This window comes from Meriones unguiculatus, chromosome 2 (genome assembly GCF_030254825.1).
Source record: "Meriones unguiculatus strain TT.TT164.6M chromosome 2, Bangor_MerUng_6.1, whole genome shotgun sequence".
Taxonomy (NCBI): domain Eukaryota; kingdom Metazoa; phylum Chordata; class Mammalia; order Rodentia; family Muridae; genus Meriones; species Meriones unguiculatus.
Window position 1 is genome coordinate 119,245,066 of NC_083350.1, and position 9,895 is coordinate 119,254,960.

A 9,895-nucleotide genomic window follows, 5' to 3' on the forward strand; every position below is an offset into this window, starting at 1 on the left:
CTGTGGTTCACCTAAGACCACCAGGAAACAGATATCTACACTACAATCCACACCAGTAGCAAAGTTACAGTAATGAAGCAGCAACGAAAATAATTTATGCCTGGGGGTCGCCACAACATGAGGAGCTGTATCAAAGGGCCGCAGCATCTAGGAAGGTTGAGAGCCACTGTCTTAGTCAATGAGCCGACTCTCTACCTCTCTGTGCTTTCAAGTTACCAGCCTTTTATTCTTAGACCAGCATCATTATCTATAGCATCATCACACTGAACGGTCTTGAGTGTCACACTCTTCCTTTATGTATCAGAACTCCTACTGCACCATGAGTTCTGGATTGCAAAAGATGGTTTCTTTTCAAACCTGCCTTGTGTCTATGTTTGCCATTTCAGCACACACACACACACACACACACACACACACACACACATGCATGTGAGCTACCCCCATTAACATTTTATTTCACCTGAAAAGCTAATCAGAATTACTGTTTTGTAAAGGTACAAGACAGCAATAACTGCCCAAGACATGTATTCACAAGGCAAGTATACCTTCCTATCCGCTATACTTGCTCCCCAGCAGACATTACTAATCAACCAGCTGTAGCTTTAAAATCTTCCATAGAGCTTGGCTAGGTAAGCAGCACCAGGAACAGCAGAGCAGAACTGACACACACACTGAGCTCTGTTTTCCTTTCTGCATAGGAAAACTTATAACAGGAAGAGATTCTCTCCCAGGGCCTTTCTAGAGTTGTTGCTATTCTAAAACAAAGCACCATTGCATTTTATAAGTATGCAATGCAAGTAGTCCATGATCATGGTGGAGAAATTAGGAGAGAAGGAAAAAGAAGTAGATAAAACCTGCATATTTATTGCTATTCTCCAGGAATAAATTTTCTGATGTTTTCTGCCAGATATCTTAACATTTGCCTAGTCGTTTTGTTTGCTTGCTTGCTTTTTTATTTTTTTTCTGTTGCTGTGATAAAATATTCTGCCAAAAGCAACTTAAAGGAGAAAAGGCTTATTTAACTCATAGTTCCAGGTGACAGCCCATCACAGCAGTGAGGTCACAGCAGCAGGAGCCCGAGGGAGCTGGTCATGTTGCTTCTACAATCAGGAACAGAGAGAAATGAGGGCAACCATGCTAGCACTCTGCTTACTCTCTCCACTCTCACATGGTTCCAGATCCTCTGCGCAGGGAATGGTGCTGCCTACACTGGTGGGTCTTCCCACCTCAAGTGACATAATCAACACAATCCCCTCATAGATAATTCTCAGAGGCCCATCTCCAAGGCAGTTCTAGATTTTTGTCAAGTTAACAATTAACAATAAACATTGCTATGGTCATTCATTCATTCAACATATTTTTATTGAGCCCCTTGCAAGGCACCCCTCTAGGCTTTAAGGATATAACATTAATAAAAATCTATACCCACAACAGGCTCAGCTATGTAGAAAAAAAGCAGTTTTAAAAGTCAAATATGATACCATATTTTTATGTGTAGTGTGTAATTGTGTTCTTCTGCCACAGTTTTTGGAAGCACAGCTCTAATTTTTTCAGGCTCTTGTCGTTTTTGCAACAGGCTTGACTCAGGTAAGAACTAAGATGATTACTACATGCTACATAATATCCTCATTTGACTTTCTATAGTTTTTTGCTCTGTGATCAAAAGAAATCCTTCTCCACCCCCCCCCATTCCCTTCCCCCATTTCCCTGCCCTAGTAGAGGAAAAAAAAAAAAGTCTACTTAGGATTCTAAAAAGAACACAGTTTCTGTTCCAAGAACCTCTTTTTTGCACAATCTGTCCCACTAAAGCTTAGTAGTTTAAAATCATAGCATCTTGGGGAGAAAGGGTTTTCTTTAGCTTTCACTTCCATATTGAAAGAAGTCAGGACAGGAACTCAGACAGGGCAGGAACCTGGAGGCAGGAGCTGATGCAGAGGCCATGAAGGGGTGCTGCTAACTGGCTTGCTCCTCAAGGTTTGCTCAGCCTGCTTTCTTACAGAACCCAGGACCACCAGCCCAGGGATGGCACCACCACAATGGGCTGGGCCCTCCCCCATAAATCACTAATTAAGGCATTGTCCTACAGGCCAATCTTTCTGAGGCATTTTCTCTATTGAGGTTCCCTCCTCTTTGATGACTCTAGCTTGTGTCATGTTGACAAACTGCACACTTGGCCCCTTATCAACCTGACACATAAACACATCACTATAAAGCAACAACTTTTCCTTTTTTGTTTATGCCCAAGATCACACATTAATATTGACATTACAATATAAAACATTTCATAAACTTAAAAAGTCCCGGTCTTTACAAATTCAAACACTTTAAAATTCAGTCTTAAAAAAATTCAGTCTCTCTTAAAATCCAAAATCTCATTAAAAATTCAGTCATTTGTCTGGGCCATGATGGCGGCTCATGCCTTTATTCCCAGCACTTTGGAGGTAAAGGCAAGAGGATCTCTATGAGTCTGAGGATAGCCTGGTCTACAAATTGAGTTCCAAGATAGCCAGGGATATTACATACAGAAATCCTGTCTCAAAAAAAAAATCAAAAATCAAAATTAAAAAAAAAAAATCAGTCATTCAAGTGTAGGCTCTTGTAAAATGAATAAATATTTCCTTTTTTCAAGAGGGAAGAAGCAGGGTACAGTCATAATCTGAAAAAGGGAAAAACAAACTCCTCCTGTGTCCATAACTCAGTGTCCGGTGTCTGGTATCCACTAACAGTGTTCTGGGCTCCTCCATAAGGCCTGGCTCACTTCTCCAGTTCTGACCTCCCCAGCACACACAGATTATCTTCTAGGCTTTGGCTGGCTCCACTCCACCACTGCTGTGGTGTTCTTGGTATCCCATGCCATGGACAGCTCCAAAATGCTGGGGTCTCTTGCTGCAACTGGGCTGTGCTTTCACCAGTAACCTCTCCTGGCCTCTCTTCAGGGACTCCAACCCTGCCACACAGCCCCAAGACTTAGCTGCTCTCCATGACCCCTTGATACCTTCAAAACCAGCACCACCTGCCTGACTCTCACACTACCAAGTTCAGCTGCCAGCACAAGGTACAACGCCGGCCATGTCTAGAACACAGTTTCTGCATGCTGACTCTCAGGAAGATTTCACCTCAGTGATACTGGTGTCATCTTAATCACCACTCATTTCTCAGCCCCAGCTGACCAGCATCAATTATCCCAGCAAAGCAAAGGTTTCACTTTATCCGTTATCTTGTTAATCACAGCTGATTCTTCAGGCCCAACTAACCAGAACTACAGATTCTTAAATCAAATTAGCAAAGGGCCCTGATAGTCATTAAGGGACTCTCGAACTTTCCTCTGAAACTTCACGAGCCGGGCTCCCTCATCTGCGTTGCTCTCAACATCTTTATCTTCCAAGCTCCCATCCAACAGCTCACCATGCTTTGAACACTCACTCACTGGCTTTTCTATCCCAAAGCTCCAAATTTCTTCTGTAATCCTTCCAAAAGCATAGCCATGTCTGTCACAGCCAATAAATACCCCCAATCCTGGTAACCAATGTCTGTCTTAGTTAGGGTTATCACATTTCCTGTGTATGGGTTGTGTGAATAACCATGAACTTAAGTTGGCATCTAAAGCTACTAAAATTATGTTAGCTAACACCTAAATGTAATGTAAAGAACAGTCCAGGTATTTGTGGACCATCTAGGTACCCTGTTCAGAAGGGAAGTGGGCATCTTATCCTATCCACTTAGCCATCAGTAAGGAGGATGGGAGGAAGAGGAGACAAAGATAAAAAAGGGCCAGATTAGAATTTAGAGCAATTGCTTACTGACCTCAGTACACGGGAACTGACCAACCACAGCTTCCAACAACACCATGCTTTTATTAGCTGATAACATCAAGCTATGAAATATGAGCTACCTGTTCATGGCACGCTCAACTCTGTGAACTTAGCAGACTATTTCATTCGGAGAGAAAGGACCAAAAGTTGGAACAGACAAACAGCTTAGAGAAGAAATCAAAAGCTGGCAAAGGGCAGCCCTGCTTCGTTCCGGCTTCCCTTTCTCCCCAGGCGTTGCTTTGGCTTAGGCTGAGCTGAGTAGAGAATGGGGATGCTCTACCTGGCATCAGGGACCCACTCCTCGGCATGGTAAATCCCACCATGTTTCAGCGGTTTCTCCAGCGACTGTAAATGTACTGACAAAGTAATAGTAGGTTAAGTGCCCTTTAAGAAAAACAGAAGTCTACGGTGGTTTACACTGATGGTCAACTTGACAGACTGTAGAATCACCTTGGAGAAAAATCTCTTGGCATGTCTGTAAGAGATTACGTACATTCGGTTAACTGGGGAGAGAGAGTAGACCTTAAATGTGGGCAGCGCCATGCCATGGAGGCTGGGGGTCTGGGCTGTATGAAAAGGTGAGCTGACCACCAGCCTCCATTACTTCTCCCTTCCTGGCTGTGAACACAATGCGACCTCAAGCTCCGGTAGCCATGGCTTTCCTGCCATGACACTGTATTCTCAAACTCTGAGCCAAAATAAGCCTTTCTTCTATGTTGAGAAAGATCATGGAGTCCTTGGGATGGGAAAAGGACAGCCTTCCAGGGTCAGGCGGACTTAAGATTCCATTACTGCTTCCCCCCTAGGACTTATAGAGATATTTTCTGCTCATAGAAACCCAGAGACTTTGAGAAGAGTCTTGCAGGCACAGCATAAAGAACTGATTAGGATGCATTTGAACTGATTAGGATGCATTTAACAACTTATACAAAATACTCCAGATAACATCCTAGGTCACCACCAAGGGATAGAGAAGAGAACGCAGAAAAGGTACATTTCCTGTCCTCATGAAAGAGTTCTGATTATTGTGGGGACATGTCATTATCATATGTGACACAAATGTTGTATAACTTTTGGCAAGGCCAATTTAGACGTCTTTGCAATCCAAGTAGGTCAAACTCCACTCACACTGCTTATACTACATGAAACAAAGGTGTGGGGTTAGGGGCAGTTGACTCATCTCGTTTAAAAGCCAGAAATCTTCTCCATCATGGGCTGGCATAGAGCTTCTCAAGCCACGGAGAGACCTGGTTCCTCAGATTTTTGCCCGACTCACCTTCCTGTATCGTGGACAAATTCTGAACTGAGCAGAATTTCTCTTTCTCAACAGCTTTGAGTGTAACTCTTACCAGTTCAAAATGAATCACACACACACACACACACACACACACACACACAGCTGCTCTGAGCCAGCAGAGTGTGGTTCTCTGATTGGACAGGACTAAGTCCTATGCTCCTCACTGGAACTGGGTTAGAGCTGATGCCATGGCAAGAGAAGCCATGGTAAGTGGGTCAGCCCCTAAAAGAGATGCAGATGCCTTACAGAGAGGAAATATGGACCTTGGCCTCAAACACATTGGTAGTTTCCACGTCAGTGCCCCTGGGGAACAGTCTGTGCTCCCTGTTCTGGCGAACACAACAACCAAAATTCTACTGATGTCACTTCTATCCTTCCTGGTCCTCTCAAGGACTATCAAAGGGGATTCAGTGGCCAAGTGATGCATTAAGGGTCCACATCCCTTTCCCCACACTCTCAAAATCCTACACATCCTGTTGTTTTCCCAGTGTTTCCTTGAACATCATATAATCAGGCCCAGCCTTACCCCAACCCTCGTTCACATCCCTGCTGCCCATTCCTCGTTTATGGTGCCTAGGCTCCTTTGGGGTTCATTATTCTCTCAGCCCTTGTACTTTCCTCCCTGGTTTCTACGCTCTCTTATTTCTCGAGTTTTCCTTCACTGATTTACCCAGTCTACATGATAGAACCCACCAATCTTCCTAAACAGTGGCCATAGGAGAGACTTGGAGGCCGGAGATGGACTATTTTAATAGCTGCAGGTAATAAACACACTCAGAATGTCTTTGCCTCCACATCTGCCGTCCGATCATGCTACACACTCTATAGTTTCAAAGTGAGATAAAGACCTGGGATCAGATGAAGCTATGGGCTGGGCAGAGGCAGGTTTGTATGGCGATGTTAAAGATGAGGCAGGGACCTGGCTTGTTAGGTGTAGGCCTTGCTTAGCATGTGCTGTGCAAGGCCTTGTTTAACCTCTCAAGACCACAAGAGGACGATCTGAAGAGCAAATGAGAACGAAGTAAATGAGAGAGATGGGAAGAGATAAAACTGTTTTCTGAAGTAGGCGCAACATTAGATAAGACCCTGGCAGTGGAGGAAGCCGGGAGCGGAAAAGAAACTAATGGATTCAGAATGCCAAGTGAGGGTGGCATGGCACAGGGGCGCGCCATAGGGGTCACCTCCAAGCACATGATCCCACAAAACAATCGTCTGGCCAGAGGTCTACAGAGTCTCTTAAAACCCCAAGAGGACAGAGGGAAAGCCTTTCCCGTTGGAACCCTGCCTGGGGTGTTCTGCTATAGCAACGGGAATTAGGTAAGGGCTCCTTGTGCGTCTCTTGGCTGAACCTGCTTAACATCTTTCTGTGAACTGCTGAAGTCAGAAAAGAAATCATTGCCAGGAGCATTTTGCTTTTGTAACCACGGTGAATTCAAGTTTCTAATCCTCTGCTCTTCAACTTTGGAAGAGAAATTTCATGCAGAGAGGAGATCAAAGTCAACTTGTTGGCTTGCCTAAGAGCTCAGGCTGGTGCCCTAGCAACACGGTTTACTGCCTCATCTCCCTGTCCATATTTAGTGTGAATCATCACTTCTTTGTTCCCTTTCCTTATTTTCTACTTTTTTTTTTTTTTAATGATTCTCATTACTCCTTTTGGTGGCCTATTAGCTAGAACTATTTGTGTTTTTTGGTATTGATGATTTCTTTTGAGTTTATCCTAAACTTACTACAGTCTACCTTAAATGACAATGTATCGCTGTGTAAGTAGGACAAAGGCCTTCTAACAGACTCTCCTTCCACCCCCAGGCTTTTCTAAAGCCGTTGTCATACATCTCTCTTTATATTTACATTTTACATTATGCTATAAACTCTCCATACAATACATTGTATACAACTTCAGAGCCTTGTTAATCTGCCAAATACCTTTGAAATCATTTATTTTTAAAAAGAAAATCAAATTTTTTACATTTATGTGCCTTTTTTTGTCTATAAACAGTTTTTTGTTGTTGTTGTTGTTGTTTTGTTTTGTTTTACTTCTTTTAGAGACACAGGTTTCTTCTTAGGATCACTTTCTGCTGTTGAGAAGAATTCTTTTTATCATTTCTTGTACTTCAATTCTGCTGTAATGAATTATTTCAGTGTTCATGTGAATGAGAAAAACATTATATCACCTTCAGTTTTTGAGAGCATCTTTGCTGGGTTTTGAAATCTAAGTTGATGCTTTTTTTTTCTTCTTCAGTAAAGATATTGCTCCGTTATGAACGTTAACATTAACGTTGTTCCTTTTTGTTTTGTTGTTTTCCATACAGGGTTTCTCTGTTTAGACCTGGCTGTCTTGGAACTTGCTTGGCAGACCAGGCTGGCCTTGAACTCAGAGATCCACCTGCCTCTGCCTTCCAGGTTCTGGATTAAAGGTGTGAACAGCTACCACCCAGAAGTTGTTTCTGACAAGATGCTTGACGCCATTGTTACCCTTCACTCCTTTATGTGAACTATAGTGGTTTGCTGTTCAACTGCCTTCTTAAAAGATTTAATCGTGTGTGTGTGTGTGTGTGTGCGTGCGTGTGTGCGTGCGTGTGTGTGTGTGTGTGTGTGTGTGTGTGTGTGCGTGTGTTACCTGCATACATGTATGTGTACCACGTATGTGCCTAGTACCCAGAGGTCAGAAGAGGGCATCAGATTCCCCTGGAACTGGAGTTAGGGATGGCGTGAGCTATGATGTGGGTACCAGGAACTAAACCTGGGTCTTCTGCAAGAGCAACAAGTGCTCTTAGCTGCTGAGCCATTGTTGCAGCCTCTCTTCACCTGCTTTTAATGAATTTTCATCATTAATAATTCATATTCCTTAGTGCCCTTTCGTGGTTTTTGTTCTTAGAATTCAATGATTTAATTTTTGTGCCTTTTAGAAATTTTGTTCTATTCATTTATTAATACTCTTTCTGACCCTCTTTTCTAGGGACTCTATGTGCACACACTAGGTCATTTAAAACTGTCCCACAGATCACTAAAGCTCTACCCATTTTTCCTGGCCTTTCTCCATGTGTTTGATTTGGATGGTTACTGGGGCTGTGTCTGTGTTTAATCTTTCACCCTGAAGAACTGAGAAGATTATATTGCATCTCAGACATCAGATCTTAACTTCTTGTTGTTTCATTTGGATTATTTTGTATTTCCTAACATGCTTAATCCTTTCTCTGCCTTTTCTGTCACATGAACAAGTAGAAATTGGCTGTCATTGTTATTACCCTTGTTGCTAATTTCTCTTGCTTGTCGGCCCATTTTTATTTATTAACTTTTATCTTGCTATGGTTTTGTTTTCCTGGTAAATTTTTATTTGATCCTAATACCTGTGAATTTTCTCTCAATATTTTTGAGCTCTGTCCTGAGATGTAGGCATACTGTTTGGAAATCATTTAAACCTGTCAAAACTGGCTCATTTTAAGCTTACTTGGGGTTAGCAAAGCCTTTGAGGGCTGATTTTGTTCCATTACTGAAGCAATACTCCACCTTTGCTCCAAGGATCAGAACACAGCTCCAGGCATTAGAATCTCAGGTCATAGTCCCATGTGGAGTCGCATGACCGAATATAGGGGCTATGAAAACATTGGGTGAGAAAAAAAGTTTTCTGAATACTTAACAATAAAAAAATAATTCAAACCAAATGCGTAACAGATCTGAGATGTTTATGGCCGAGTTCTACATTGCGTTGTACAGCCTCACTGCCTCCTTGGTTTTGAATTCCCAGCACGCATTGCACATGTTATCAGGTACTGCAATGCCAGCGACGGCTGCAGGACACCTCTGCTCAGGTTCAACTGTATGTTGAGAACAGCAGTGTTGGGGACTGGAGAGATGGCTCAGCTGGTATAAAGCACTATCAGCTCTTCCCGAGGTCCTGAGTTCAATTCCCAGCAACCACATGGTGGCCCACAATCTATATACTGAGATCTGATGTCCTCTTCTGGCGTGTAGGCATACATGCAGATAGAGCACTCTGCAGTGTTTTTACTGCAAATGCTAAGTTTTTTACTCCTATATGTTTTGCAGAAAACAAAAATGTGTAATATTTTCCTACTGTCAATTCTCAGAATGAATGAAATTAGTTTATCTCTAGGTTGTATTGAGTTAGAATGTTTGATTTTAAAATTTGCAACTTGAAGCTGGGTGTAGTGGTGCATGCCTTTAATCGTAGCACTTTGGAGATAGGGGCAGGCAGATCTCTGTGAGCTCAAGGCCAGCCTGGTGTCCGTCGAGAGTTGCAGGACAGCTGTGGCTACTTATAGAGACCCTGTCTCAAAAATAACAAACAAACAGCAACAAAAGCTTTGCAATTTCATTTGCCGGCATGAGTTCCATAAAAGAGTGTTAAATGAATTTACTTTGGGATTAAGACAGGATTTCTGACAGCTTCTAAAGTGAATCTAAGCATACTGCCATTTTGATTCTGTGTATTTCTGTGAAACGCCACTCTGAGCACTGACAATTATAAAATCAAAATATAACTCAACTCTGAAAAATGTTGAATAAGCTCCATTTCCCATGCTATCAAATATTCAGCCAAGATTTAAATCTTTATGCAGAAACAAACAAGCAAAGCTATCGAATTAGTATGCAAACTTGCTTTCAACTTCAATAAATGGTAATAAAAAGCATATGTATACATACCAAAGAATTATTTTTAAATAATATTTTAATGATTTGTTAATAGTAAATGTTAGATTTGTACACCCATTTTATGTACCTGAATGCTCTTGGCTGTGTAAAAATTTCTTTGACAAAATGGAGT

General features: G+C 42.2%; 1 non-coding gene across 1 annotated transcript; it reads right to left on the reverse strand.

Annotated features, from left to right (window-relative positions):
- Positions 1–281: 281 nt before the first annotated feature.
- On the reverse strand, positions 282–406 carry LOC132652662 (small nucleolar RNA SNORA40). The gene has a single exon (XR_009590240.1). It is a non-coding gene; the product is annotated as a small nucleolar RNA SNORA40 (small nucleolar RNA).
- Positions 407–9,895: the final 9,489 nt, after the last annotated feature.